This window comes from Plutella xylostella, chromosome 10 (assembly GCF_932276165.1).
Source record: "Plutella xylostella chromosome 10, ilPluXylo3.1, whole genome shotgun sequence".
In the NCBI taxonomy this organism is placed as follows: Eukaryota; Metazoa; Arthropoda; class Insecta; order Lepidoptera; family Plutellidae; genus Plutella; species Plutella xylostella.
Genome location: NC_063990.1, coordinates 3766040 through 3781873, shown reverse-complemented (window position 1 = coordinate 3781873; position 15834 = coordinate 3766040).

The following is a 15834-nucleotide window of genomic DNA, read 5'->3' as shown; positions in this document are numbered from 1 at the left end:
ACGAGCAAAGCGAGGAGGAGCGTGTTAGGTGCACATAGATATCGAAAAACAAAGCGGAGCGTTTCACATAATATAGCTTAAAAAATATTGTTTTTATACGGATTATGCTGTTAATTAACCCACTATTCATAATATATAACCATTTCTTATTAACTAAGAAACATTTGGGAATTTGTATTTTCGGAATATTAAAACTTCGGGATTCGTAATTTTAACAATTCGATAAAATAAAAAATCGTACTTTTGAAACATTGAAATAATAATATTCGGAAAATTTACTTTCGTCATTTTAATAAATATGTTGTTTGAAATTTCGTTTATAAACTATTCGTGATTTTCATTATTTGGAAACTTAAAATTCGGGATTGTGAATTATTCGGAAGTATGAAATTCGAAATTTTAAAAATCGTTATTTTCATATTCGTAAAAAAGTAATTCGGAATTATGTAGTGTACCCGATCGTAACTGATCACTGAGGTTAAGCAACAACTGGCACGGTCAGCCATTGGATGGGTGACCGATTTCAAGTCGTTCTTTTCTGGACGCTTCCGTGCTTCGAACGGCACGTTAAGCCGTGGGTCCCGGTTGCTGCTTCGGTAGCAGTCGTTAAAGCCTCGTATTCACTAGGCGACAAATTGTCGCAGAACCTGTCTAGGCACATGTCGTCTACGTGTCGCCGCGACGTCGCGCTCTGTTCTGCGACGTCGCAAGCGACATCTACGTGTCGCAGAACAGGTTCCATGTTTTGACTCGCGAGACAGAACTTCCTGCGACATCAGTCTAGCGACCGATGTTGCAGAGTGTGGACGCGTGCGCGACTTCTAGCACGCAGCACTAACTGCCATGACTTCCTCGGGCGACATCTCGGCGGAGACTGCTAGTGTGGACAAGCAACATGTATCACGACATGTTACCAAAATGTTCTGAGAACACGCACCGTAGATGTTCTGTAACAGTCTCAGAACTTGTGCCCTAGTGAATTCGAGGCTTAAGCCTAGGCAGAGGCCTAAGAAACATCTGACAGTCGGGTCGCCCACCACTTACCCGACAACTTCAGGCATTGTACTCATTCAAAACGGCGATACGGCTCGCGACCTATCACGTGAGTAGAAATGTACAGCGAAAAGTGGGTGACTCGCGAGTCACCTCTGACTACCCCTTCGGGGATTACAGTCGTGAGCATATGTATGTATATTATGTACTTATGTGCGATTAATAAGACGTTCGATATGGATGGCATTTAAGTTAAATATAGCAGAATTTATTCATATTCCAGCACGTCTTAGTTGTGCTATCATTAGAGTTGATGGAAGGATATCTACGCGGACTTAGATCATAGTGCCATTGAGTATTATAAAATTGCTATCAAAACTAACCCAGTACGACGGGTGACACAAACGATTGAAGAGATCTAGGTGCAGGAGCAGGATATTTAATTTGTGGCGCAGGACCTAACGTTTTACATGCCCATCCGACAGCCTGGAGCTAACCAAACATACTATAAACCATAAACATACATATTTATGTTCCCTAGCACCCGGGTAGCAAACTCGGTACCTCTGGATTAAAGCAGTGGTTTTAGCAATAGAATGTAAGTACCTCCGTAGTCTACCACAGAAGCAATCATCATCACTATACACACGCATCTTTGTCTTGTCACGTACACTAAATGCTGATTAAAATTCAAGATCTTCAAGTGCTTTTCATAGACACGCAACCGTAAGAGATGCACGGTGTCTGACTCGCGAGGACTAGCTGCCCCGTTGCTGAGCGACGATATATCCATAAAAAAACTCACTGTAATACTCGTTCAGGTCGCTCAGCGATCAGATTCGGAGATATCACAGCATGCGACTGCACGCTCGGCGACCGCGAGCAGGTAGTGCGCCAAGTAAATAAAAAAAACCTCTCAAGTACACAACTACTTTATAACCCAGCGAACAAACTGTCGGAGCAACACACACGCTTTCCGCTGCTTGTCTACTCGCTTCTCGCCCTGTTGAGGAGCATTCCTAGCGGCCTTACCAGCATCGACACAATCAGCACACACATGCGCAATCATTTTTTTTTAATCTTGACCACACCAACATCAGCAGCAGGGCAGAAGAAGTTTGTCAACGTTTGTGAGTAATGTAGTTATAAGGGATGATTCGGAACACATAAGAAAAGCGGGCCTTCTAGATTTTTGAATGAGTTAAACTGCTCTGGAACTGCACCGCGCAACCTGCAACTCAAGCGGTAGTATAGCAGGCGCGGGGCAGTAGGAGAGCAGTTAGGCTCAGCGGGCCCGTATTTGAGTGGTGTGACATGCTTGCATGAACTGCGCTCAAAGTCTCGAACCGCGGCGTAATGATCTGCTCTGCCAGCCTGTTACTATAAAAACCTATTCTGTAGGTTCTGTATTCTATAAGTATGTAAATTAAGGCAAAAATATTTTGAAATCAAATAAATTCTATCATCAAATCGTTTACAAATTTGTATTCTCTCAAACGTCTATGAATCTGATGTTTCAGTAAAACTTACAATTGGAGTCCTAGCTGCCTCTAGACACCACCGACTAAAGCCAAATACCGGACCGTGATCCGAACGCGCGCGACGCAAACCGCCGTCACTACTGTCCCAAAGATAACGTTCTGAACCAGAAAATATATTTCCACCAAGGCTACGTCATCAGCATCATCAGAAACTCGATGGTAAGTTTGACCAGGAGGCGTGCTTACCGACCCAAGCCCCACCCAAGGGCGGCAGGCGAGCTTCGCCCCGCCCCGCGCCCCGCCTTTCCCTGGCCCTTCGTACCAGGACAGGGTCTCGAAAGGACCGTAGCCTTTTTGTATTCGTTGCGTTTTGAATTTCGAATGACAGGCTGATTGATTGATTGGGTTTCGCGTTTGAATGGGGTCTGTAATGAAACGTCGAAGCAGATTGAAGGTAAAGCGCGAAAGTGGAGATTTTATGTTGCAGAGGTTGCAGTATTATTTTGACTTTGAGTTTGGTTTAAGTATTGTTGTTTAGGTTTCTTTTGTAAGTCTTTGTAGTTTTGTTATTATACTACTATAAGATATAATTATAATTATTGATGTAGTCCTGGCCCAGGGTGAAGTTAGCTGTTATGAAAAGTAGTAAGTATGAAAAACACACGCCTTGCGGTGTATCTGCACTCACTTTTATTGTACCTATTCCAAAAGTTGTATAAGCTGCTGGTGTTCCAGTTGAAATAAATAAATAAATAAAAAAGGTAAGCGTCCACCTATCGGTATCTTAGATATAAAACGCATCGCTTTTAGTATTCTTTGTATTGAAATTCACACGTGACGACCGAATGGCGTAGTGGTTAGTGACCCTGACTACTGAGCCGATGGTCCCGGGTTCGATTCCCGGCTGGGGCAGATATTTGTTTAAACACAGATATTTTTTCTCAGGTCTTGGATGTGCCCGTAAAATGGCAATAGGCCCGCCCCCTATTACATTGGGACTAACATAACACTCTGGCGAAAAGTGGGTGCAGCAATGCACCTCTGCCTACCCCGCAAGGGAGTACATTAGTACAAGGCGTGAGTGCGCGAAATTCACACAAGGGCGTCCACTTCATGGGCATGCCAACGCCGTTTCATTTATATTTAGGAAAATCCGTTTGCTCCGATACCGATAGGTTGACGGTTAACCTAATGTCTATCTATCTATGTAACATGGCGAGCTGATTTTCCGCATTTAGCCTCTAAGGTGGGCCATTATGCGTGAAATACCTATATGGGGTGACTAGCTATTAAGCCACCCAAGCTCACCAGTAGACGCCTAGGTTGCTTATGACTTCTAGGAGGGACCCCGGAGATCCGGGGGTTTTCGATCGTAATGTCTCCACGCCTTTGCAATGTAACAAGACATGGGAAGCGGTTTCATCTTCCTCGATGCAACTTCTGCAAAGAAGAGTGGTGGAGATTTTCATGCGATAACGGTGTTTATTTAACCGGCAGTGGCCTGTTATGGTACTTATCACGTCGCGTAAGTTTGCTCTGTCCAAGCATAATAATTTGCGTGTTAGTTTAGTATTAGTTAGTGGTACGAAAGCTTTTGTTTGTTTGCACTCGGCGCTGTTACTCTTGAAATTGGTGTGGCATTCTGTCGTTCGGGAACGCAACCAAGAGCGAATTTGGCTGAAAGGTATCGATATCGGTACTATCGGCTCTGGGCCTACTGGTGCAATGTCAGATCCGATGTATCAAGTCGTATGCACAATGCAAGCCGTGGTGGCGATGGGGAATCCTCTCATTTAGAGAGGCCGTGGCGTGAGTGCAAGTTCAGATACCGATGAATTCTTATCAAATAAGGAAGGCGGCTGGTACTGCTGAAAACCTGAAACGGGAGAAAAACCGTTCGCTCGACAGCACGTACTTATTTCTCCCGTTTGGCGTTGAAACGATGGGGCCATGGGGTCCGGGGGACGCCAAAAGTTTGGTCATGGATATCAGTTTTCGGCTCGCAGAAAAACGGAAAACGCAAAAAGAAATAAATTCAATTAAAAAGAATTTCATGTATTAAGCTTATATGGTGATACCAAAATCGATTTGATATTGAAATATCTTATTTGAAAGCGTATATGGTGATACCAAAATCGATTTGATATTGAAATATATTATTTGAAAGCTTATAAGTTGACAATGTTTTTAAGCTGAAGTGCACAAAAAATGTTACATGAAATTCTTTTTAATTGAATTTATTTGTTTTTGCGTTTTGGATATTTTTTTCAATTATTTATCTATTTTGAGGTATTGTGTCTAATTGATTATTTTAATTAGTTTATTACGGTGTTACTTATGCAAAACAACAAAAAAAAAATGAAATATGGCTAGTTGTTTTTATTTTAGTTTTTAAGCATAAAATTTTGCCAAAAAATTAAAAAAAACCTTAAAAATTAAATATCTTAGAAATAGTTAAGTTACGGATAATGCATTATTGGGTTCAATCGACTGGAAATGCCTTCCTCTATCACCTCCTGAAAGGATCAGGTCTACTTACCAATTACCTTGAATATGTATAGGCAGTTTAGTTTGTAGCATAGATTAGATTAGATTAGATTTGTTTATTGATAATTATTCATTACATGTCAATATTAAAAGTTATACATCAGTACACCAAAGTTAAAATTAAATAATTAAGTATATCCAAAAATTGTCACAAACAATGTCAAGATAAAATAGAATAATTACGAAAATTCAATTAGTTTCAATGTCACAGTAACAAATAATAAAATAATATATTATGTAGTCTGAGCCTATCTGAAACCTAGTTAAACATTGTGGGAGATATGGCGTTTCGACTTTCTCCGTGTTCGGCATCATAAGGGTCACAGTGACAGTTAAATAAAGTCCATTTTTCTCTCCACCTTTAGTTTGCAAGGTGCGGGTGCCTATATAAATAGAGTGAGTCGCCCGCGCGCCTCAGTTGGTTTTTGATTTTTGAAGTGAACACTTCGGCAAAATGGCTCAATGTAGCCACGGTTCTCGTCGGCTTCGCTGCGAACGGGGAAAAATATAATATTGAATTTGCGGAGTCCTCGCTGCCGGGAGCAGCGTGATGCGGACCAGGCGGCGCGGGGCGCGGCCACCGCAACACGTGGCGTCGGGGAGCGGGACCTGCCGGCTGCTGCGCACGCAGCCATTGCTGAGGATTTCGCAACGAAGGTTTGAGTTGATAAGCCGTGAGTAAAATGCTATTATTTACTGCTTTTAAAAGCTCAGCCACTGGTCATAATGCTCCGGCGCTTGGGGTTTTTATCCCACGCAGTAGGGTCCGATTCAATAGTCGTGGTGATGATTGATCACATATTCCGGTCCTACTAGTGGCGCTTGAGCTAGATACTTACATTAATGACCGCTTTAAGTAAAGCATATGTTAATTTTATACAGGAAAAAATAATAAAAATATATTTTTCTACCCTCAATTTCTAATATTTTTAGAAAACAGTTGATAAAAACTTTGCTATTACAATAATGCACTTGATTATAGCTTATGTAAGGCTTTACAAACAGGAGCTTTCCAGGACCGTCATAGGATTTTTTACAGGAAGCACGTGGCTCCGAGTTTCAGTATGTTGGGACATTGTGGCATGTGCGGCAAGTAATGTGATCCGCCGGTACCTACCCGCTGAAGGGTAGGCAGGCCGATTCGGTGAAATTGAAGTTTCGTGTAACCTGCACCCGGCCCTGTGCTCCCGCGCTGGCCGCCGTCTCGTGCCACCTGCATCGCAGCGTACACCCGGCCCTGCGCTCCTGCCCTGGCCACCGGTTCGTGCCACCTGCATCGCAGCATACACCCGGCCCTGTGCTCCTGCGCTGGCAGCCGTCTCGTGCCACCTGCATCGCAGCGTACACCCGGTCCTGGCCCTGGCCACCGGTTTGTGGTACCTGCATCGCTGCATAGACCCAGCCATGCACTCCTGCCCTGGCGGTTGTACACCCGGTCCTGGCCCTGGCCACCGTTTTGTGCCACCTGCATCGCAGCGTACACCCGGTCCTGGCCCTGGCCACCGGTTTGTGCTACCTGCATCGCTGCATAGACCCAGCCATGCACTCCTGCCCTGGCGGCTGTGTTGTCCCACCTGCATCGCTGCGCACACCTGGCACTCCTGTTCTGGTTGCCAGATCCAAACGCCCCCTGTCTGGGAAGAGATTTTATGCTCAGCGGAACCGCCTGCACTATTGCTAGCACGGTCATCATCATCATCAGCCATCATTATGAGTGACTTATTTAGAAGGTATCGAGTAACGTGCGCTATTCATCAGTGATTTTGGCATATGCAGACGAACGTTTACTGCCAAGGTTGGTCATGTTAGCCATACAAGGGCACACCAACGAAGCCTGAGTAACCACCTGCAGTCGCCGTAGCCGCATCGCCATGGATGACGACAAATCCGGTAACGTGCACCGCTTCTAAAAGTGTTATAGCACTTCAATTTGATGCCTCCGCTGAGGTAGGGTATTCTATTAAAGCAGCTTTCTTCTGAACTACCCAAAGTGACCTGTAGACTGCTCCTGGGGATAGTTGTGCAATCAATTTTTTATTTCGATGTCTCTGCTGAAGAAACTGTCTAATGCAGCTTTTGTTCTAAACTGCCTAAAGATCATTGGACTGCTCAATGGGAATGGTGACGCACGGTAAGTACAGGAGCGTTACTCTATACTGATGAGAAACGAACGAACGAGAGCTGTCGTGCAATCGGCACGTTTAATACATACAAACAGATAGAGCGGCTCGCGCCGCAGTGCACTGAAAGTTCGTTTTTCATCATATAAAGTGACCCCCCAGACACTATCTTAAGTGTCATGACACATCGGCAGATTCCAGCTTTGAGTCTTTTCTTTTCTCGGCTGTGAGCAAAGTGAATCCCACCGGCGAGTGTTCAACCTAAAAGCACTGAGCTAATTCCTGATTTCGTGAAAGTCGCTGTTGCTATACCATACCGCTTCACAAGTTACCGAATTTATTATGATCCTACTGTCGGGTGATCATGATCGGAGTGTCATCGCGGTTTCTGAGTGGCACCATATTAGCTGTCTTCCTTATGTCCCAGTGGATTGTGAGTGTATCCGAGCTCTTTGTTGAAAAATGCGTGAACCTCCTACGCAGCAGCTGTCTACTAGTTGTGTATCGAATAAATCGAGTAACGGTGCTCTTGCACGAGACGACTACCTTTTGGTAAAATTATAACTTCCACTATTCTGGGAACATGCATATACCTACTGTGTACTGTGTATCACATCACGTGTAGCCGCAGCCCTACTCAATGTACGGGGCTAGATAATAAACAATGGCAGTCGTCATTAAATTTCTATAAATTTCGAAGGTCATCATTTGGAGCACAATCCAAAGGGTGAAAGTACCTATTCATGCCTAAACGGCTTCTCTAATGAAAATGTATTTTTAATTCGATTCTGGCGCAAACGTTTCATAACTATTTTTCAACACTGTATCTGCTGAAACTACTTAGACTGACTGGTTAAGATGCAGACGTGCCGTTTTCACAATTCCATTTTGAGTAATCCTCAACTGTTTTATGGATCTTTCAGTTAGTTACGTAACTAGTTACCAAGTAAAAAATTACTTGTGTCATGCTCGTACTCGCATCTCATTTAGGAGCTCTCTGGCCTCTAGCTGAAGGCTAGAACTGGTATATATATCTACTAAGCTAGTACAGAGCTATAACCGGGCAGCGGTGACGTGGTAGCTGCTTGATTTATTAGAGTTTGCTGAAAACTTTCTAAATAAGTAATAATTATTAGTCATAATATTAACTCTTCGCAGTTCTTTCAGAATGCAATACCAGGTCGCTGGAGTAGGTAACCTTCCTTAGCTGGACAACAAAAACAACAAGCCTTTTTGTTTTAATGAATGTCACAGTTATTCGCTGTTCCACTCTCATATCGATGTCCAAGGAATTTTTCTTGGGTATAGCTAACTACCTAAGTTTACCTATAGATAGCCGCAAGCTATCTGCTGTTGGCGAACTGTCAGTTCTCAGGCTCGAGGTGGCTCGTCCAACTGTCCATGTTCCCGCCACCGTGATTGTTGCTTCCACAGATTAGAGAGTCTATGTTGGCTGTCGTTGCATCAGGTCTGATCAGGTACAACTAACATCTTTACGTACCATCTTTATTTAATCGAGCTATTTTGTTTTATCTAGGTTGACTTAATGGTTTTAAAATCGAACCTACAACAATGTAAGTAGGTACCTACCTACGTACCTTTGAAGTTGCAACAAGGCGAAGCCTTAAGGTTTTGGCCGAGACCTGCCCTTAGTGTTGATGAACATACCTAAAGGTGACCTTGTTAATGTTTTTCATATGAAGTACTGAACATTTTACTTATCCTGGTGGCATGACTGATCATTTACTTACCCAGTTAAGACATGTTAGCCGGGTTTCATTTATCAACTATTGTTATTGTTGTGTTAATCAATCTTTATTAATTGATGTCATCTACCAAGGAATGCTGCCAGAGCTCATAATATTCACACATGATGATACAGAATGATAGTAACCCACAAAATCGGTGCAAAGGCTTATAAAATAACTTTCCTTCCTAGTAGGACTGCACAGGAACTCGTTAACCGCCGAGTTAGTTAGAATACAAAATTAGACTGTGAATGTAGTGACCTGCATCATGTTTTGAAAAACTGAATACTTAGTTATCCGCCAGTGTCACAGCCTTCATCTAATCTTTTCCAGTAGCTGATGAGGCTGAGATATTTAGTAAAACTATCTTCCCTTCAAGCACCACTCCTCGTTCCAAGGACTAGATGCCGCGCCAGGTGTTGCAGGCCGTGTCGTCATACAGGGCTGACTGAGCAGGTCCTCGAGGCTCCACGGTCGGCTGCTGCATTTCTGAGGTCAGTCCAGAATTACATACCCTAGTCAGCATGTGCTGACCTGAGCCCCAGCGGCCTGGATCGATATTCTACATTAATTACAGCTTTTAAATATTGTTAGTTAGTATTTCACTGGTTCCATCCATTCGGCTAGTGTATGTTAAAAATATTGCCTTGACAATAACAAGATTTTGATCAATAATTACTTATAAGTATTGCTTTCGAAGAGGCACTGTGTGTATCCATATGTATAAATACCTACCTATATTTATAGGTATATACCTTCCATAACTTTCTGACAAGTCAGGAATAATAAGGAAGTACTTAAGTCTTATGTATACTTATACCTTTCTTTTTAGTATATCTATTACCTAGAAATCTATGCATTATAAATTTATAGATTCAAATATTTATCTACTGATACACTCATCAGTAGCTTATGGGTCACAGTTGGTTTTCTCTCCACCATGCGATAATAAACACATCTCACAATGTTTAACTAGGTTTCAGATAGGCTCAGACTACATAATAGACGCATTTTTCCTGAAATAAAAATGACATATTATGTATCTAGCCTATCTGAAACCTAGTCATTTCTGCATGGTGATATTACAACTGAGGCGCGCGGGCGACTCACTCTATTTATATAGGCACCCGCACCTTGCAAACTAAAGGTGGAGAGAAAAATGGACTTTATTTAACTGTCACTGTGACCCTTATGATGCCGAACACGGAGAAAGTCGAAACGCCATATCTCCCACAATGTTTAACTAGGTTTCAGATAGGCTTGATACATAATATGTCATTTTTATTTCAGGAAAAATGCGTCTATTATATAAAAACAAATTAAAATTATCACATTGATACATTATTAAAATAGAAATTGTCAGATAAAGAGACAATCATTAATTCTACCTGTCGATGAATTCTCCTACCGTGTAGAATGCCTGCGTAGCGAGCCATTTTTTGAGTTTGTATTTAAATCCTTGTAGTGTCTGCATACTTTTTACATCATTAGGTAGTTTATTGTAGATTCCCGGACCACACACATACACGGACTGCTCGCTCCTCGCGAGCCTGTGCTGCACATAGTGACTTCTTTATTATGAGGCTAAGTTATGATATTTTAATTAGATGAATAATAGTAAATAACAATAGAGACCATTTCCAAGCGTTAAAAAAGTAAGTAATTAAGGAATACAATTATTATCCCACATGCTCTAGCGGTTTATTGAAAGAAAAAAGTTACAGGTTAGGTACAGGTAATGTTCTTGTCCCCGATTGGTCTTAGCCATATTTTATGAAGCTACGTAGCCGTTCCAAAGTTATGCGACGTTTAGTGCCAATTTCTGCATAGTCGGTTAGAGCATAACCAGGATAAAATTCTTGACAGATGTGTCAACTGTCAAAAGTCAACCACTAATACTTGATGGTTATGCTCTAACCTAACAGACTATGGAGAAATTGGCTCTTAGTGTTGAATATCGGGGTTTTATCGTTGGTTAGGTTATTTCTGCTAACTATACCACGATTTCAACACCCTGTATGTATACCTACCTAGATGAAACAAAAAAAAAAGCTTCAATGATCCGTTCTTTCCAACACGCTTAATCTATACAACAAGACAAACGCTCAGCACGAATACAAAAAGCCCCACTAGGCAAATGTAAATTCCTACTACAGGGGTGAGGGCGGGTGCTTCCGGGAGTCCCCCTCCCCTCCCCCCGTATCGACCGCGCGGACCCAGCGGCCACCCGGCGGCACAGGAGGGTATGAGAGCAGTAGTTGCACTCGCTTCTATAGGAATTTAAATAACGAAAGTATTATTATAACTCTAGGAACATTCAGCACACTACACATTTTATAACCATTTATTTTGGTACAGCGCCCAATGTACTTATGCATTTTTTTATGATGTGAATAGCGTGGTACTCGTAATTGCATCTAAAAACAAGGAAACGGAACTCGGAACTTTGGCCTCGGGACCGCATGCAAACTGATAGGATTTCCTACCTTTAAATTGCCCATCAGTTTTGCAGCTAGTCGACCCACACAGAAAGATTTAGGATTTTAATATTTTTTGTGATTTATTATATTACCTATATCTTATTTTTATATTATTTTTCGAGGCAACGAAAGAGTTTTTTTTAATGCTGGCTGTTGGTATGTACCTATATGTCGCAGTAAGATAGTTATAGCCTTAATATAGTTATATCCCTAGGGATATGATTATATGCCGGAACATAGTTATACGAAAGCGATTCATTACTATCTCACTAGGGATATAGTTATAAAACGAACCAAGTTTAGTGATATAGTTATATTACTAGATTAAGTTCAGTGTTATAAATATATTACATGATTAAACTTAGTGAAATAGAAATCTACCACATAGAATTATACTTTATACCACACTCACGGGCAATGAAAAAGTTCAACTCACAAAATAGACACCGACAATAGACACTAATTTTTTCAAACATTTAGTTTAAAATTTGAACAAAATATTCATGTTTTTAACTTTTTAATTGCTAATATCCTGATGCTTTGTTAAATGTACCTAAGTACTTTAATGTTGCAGAAGGCTTTATTAAGCTAGCCTTTTCTTTTTAGGAGTAATTTGGTGCTTTTCTCACTGCAACCGTTTCATTGACCGTGAGTGTATTATAAGGTTGCTAATTGCTATACACTGGAGGAAGTTAGCTTAGTGATTTTACACGATAGAAGAAGAAGATTGCTATACCACAGCGTTACAGTACTGTGCCGGGGGGTGTAATCCACGTGGACACCCACCCCGACATTCGATACGGGTTTGAGGTTAACATTGTTGATGTGATTTTGTCTTTATTGTGGAAAATAGAGCAGGAAAAATTTATATTTTTACATTATCTTTGAAAACAGTTATGCACCTAGGGCCTAGGTACTGGTATATGTAATGCCTATTTATGTAGGTAATTACATAATGTTTGACACTAATCACACTTAGATTAGAGACCGTCATCTAAATCTAATAGTTATTTATGATATACTATAGCCAACTTTTTGGTCATTTATGGTCCGGTGGTCCTTGGTTGTTGTCCCCGACAAGGAGATTCTATTTGGGTTGATTTTCTCAAAGGATAGCATAGGATAATTGTTTTTTTTCCCCAAGTATAATTAATATAATAATTATTCGCCATTTAATTTGTTTTAATCGGCACACTTTTGGGTATTAGTCTATTCAGAGGTATGGTCAAGTGCAGATAAACCTGACCCCCTCTCATAGTAACAATGTATCTGAGGGGGGTCAGGTTTATCTGCCTCTTACTGTACATAGATGACGTAGATTTTCAGTAGGTACTTACTTATGTATTGGGTAGGAATTAAGCCATATTATCTGAATGAACGGTGGAGGGTCGTTGAGGGCTCATGATTAATGAATGAGACTGCTTGCACTTATTTATACGGTTGTAAACTTATTGAGAAGAAAAGGGGGCCTTTTAGATCTCTTTGTAAAGGTGAATCATAATTATGGGGTTTGTATCCCCTTTACCTACATTTCCTTCTCATCTGTCCCAGGGGACCTATTTATAGTTATGAATTTTCAGTATACTTTCAATTTTAATCCGACAGCACACACCGATCGCTTTTGCGGGGTTTCTTGGGGTTTCCTAGCACAAGGCGCGAACAAACACCGACCACGTTGAAGGCACAGGGTACTTTGAGGCATGCCGATAGCTCTCAATAGACAACGGCTCATTCAAGGGTCTGCTCGGGTCGAACCACCGCCGATAGCAAATCCAGAGTCCAGGGTATAGTTAGAGGATACTCGCAAATGAGTCATTTGCACTCACGTGATATCATCGCGAGCTTTTTCATAATTTTCGTAATGAGTACAATAGCCTACCTACCTCATCCACTTGGAAACCATTTATCAATCTACGTCTGAACCACACCTTGTCAATGGAACTAGGCAAATCCAATTTAATTGGAATACCTAGTTAGGTGTGGAGTTTTAAAAGCAATAATATTTCACCCTCTGTGGGCCACCCTTCACCCTTCACCCTTCACCCCGCGGCACCCTCCGGTGGGGTACGTTCGAGAGTGTCACTTGTTGTCTGTTTGTTTCATTTTAATTGACGTACAAATCGCATTACTGCTTGGTATTTTGTTATTGTTGAATGCACGTGACATGTTTCGTAGCTATAGGTTTGTTGCAAGAACGGTTGTTATTGTGATTTTTGACCTTTCTTTCTTTCCTCCAAAGCACCCTAATTAAAGAGCTCGTTTTACTAATGAACACAACAGGGTATTTCAGAAGTATTTAGGCAAAAGCTACCTTGGTAGTAAGTACATATTTTGCATTTAACCGGCATTTGACCGCTTTGAGAAATCACAATGTGGCTACTTCCTCGTCACATTCTATGATGTCCGTTCCGCGTAGCGTGTTAGACTTAAAAAAATAAGTAGAAACTACGAAAGGTATAATTAAAATACAGACGAGGCGAGTGAAAGAGTGGAACGAGCGGCGTAGACGCGCGCCGCGCCGCTCATTTAGGCCTAAATCCACCGCCACTGAGTTTTGAGCGCCTAGTACTATTTTAGTTTTTTCGGACAAAAACACAAAAAACGTGAATATTTTACACATTTTGTATGGATGGTGATTTACTGTTGTTATACCTATTCTTATTTAGGCTGTTTTTATTGCAGCTGAATCTGCGCCAATGTTGTATGTAGAATAGTGGTAGAATACTTATGGCATAAGATATTATTCTTATGACATATTATTATTCTAATTTGTCTGTTCTAGATCTAGATCAATATTGGCAAAAATATTGCTTTTATGAAATCTTAAGTTCAGCCACATTCGCCACATTCAAATTACAAATTGTCAATAATAATGCAATAATAGGTATACATACATAATAGGCATAAATCGAAATCCCATGAGGAGGAATCTGACGGAAGCATACCAAAATAATACGTAACGTACAGTACGTGTAGTTAATCTTAGTCATAATATTATAAGTAATTAAATTTTATTAAATTCAAATTAATTATTTGTAAGCTGTGAAGCTATTGTCATTTGACTGATTGTTTCAATGAAAAGACCGATCTAAAAACCTCGTTCAGTTTTGCCTTGTTTCACTAGCTCGTTTCGTGAGGTGATTGTATTCACAGTTTCCTTTCTAATTTATGCGTTAAAAATCGTCTATCTGGCGCCCGCTTTCTCACAGGTCACGCGCTTGTATAGCAAGCCTGTTCTCTTCTGTATACACAATGGGAGTATATTTGTCTTCTTCTCTCCCACAGTCTACGTATATTTCTGACTCTGTTGCTCCATCCAGTGGTGTTGACAATTCAACGTGACCTTGTTCACTCGTTTCGCTTCGGTCGCTTTGCTCGCCAGAATGTGAGCTGCGCCAAGATTGTTTAGGTATAATCTTAGATGATTTACGATTTTATTTATGGTATGCTCATTGCTCACATAATAGTTGGCCTAAAATTATCTATAGCAAATTATCCGAGCGCAGTATCTATGTGATGAAGTGGAAATTGTTAACAGTGCCATCGATTGACATCCAGCGCGCAAGGTACAACGTCGATCTTGCATTAGGATAATTATTACTTATCATAAATTCATCGCCAACATAATTATGATAATCACCACGTAATCATCTAGGTAGTCTAGGTACTACTGGAAATCGGCCTATCCCAAGGGGCGCCACAACACCCTGAAATTTGAAATGTTGTTTATTCGACGTAAAACTTTACAATTATTTATCGATAGCCATAATATTTCTCTAATTACCTACCACCATTTCTCTATCCTCAGACTTCCTTATGCAATCAGTCCAGCGGTCAATATAGGAACTCCCATGCGACTTTATTAAGTACTTACGTCTTCTGTCTCTCCTTGTTTTGATCTCCTCGAAAAGTCGTCTACCCCGACGATCACAGGCTATTCGATATTCTAATTTATTAAACATTAGGTGAAAAAACTTCAATTGGATGAGCCTCCTTGTCAAATAGTCTGGACGAGGTAGGAATGTCTACTTCTACGCTCACTGGATTTGGCTTATTGTGAATATTGAACAAATCTTTCGTCTTATCCAAGTTCATATTCTAACCCATAAGCATTGGCAAGCGTCAGCTACGCAAATATAATGTCCTGCAGAATATACAATGCACTGATAAACAGTTTCGGGTATATTGCAGACAGGGGTGTCTCACTCCTCGTTGCAATTGGCGGCAAACATCTGTCAGTTCCATACAAGTTACGTCAATTTTGACATCGAGGATTGTTAATGCTAATTTTCGGTGGTGGTAACCCCACTGCACTTGAACGGTAACGTTATAGTAGCTGCATTGTAGCTGAATGCTCATGTTTAACTTTTTTCTATCTTAGAGTTTTTATTACTTACTTTAAATAACTCATTGGTATTGTGCAATGATGTGTACTTCTCTCTCTCTCTCTCTCTTTACACCACGG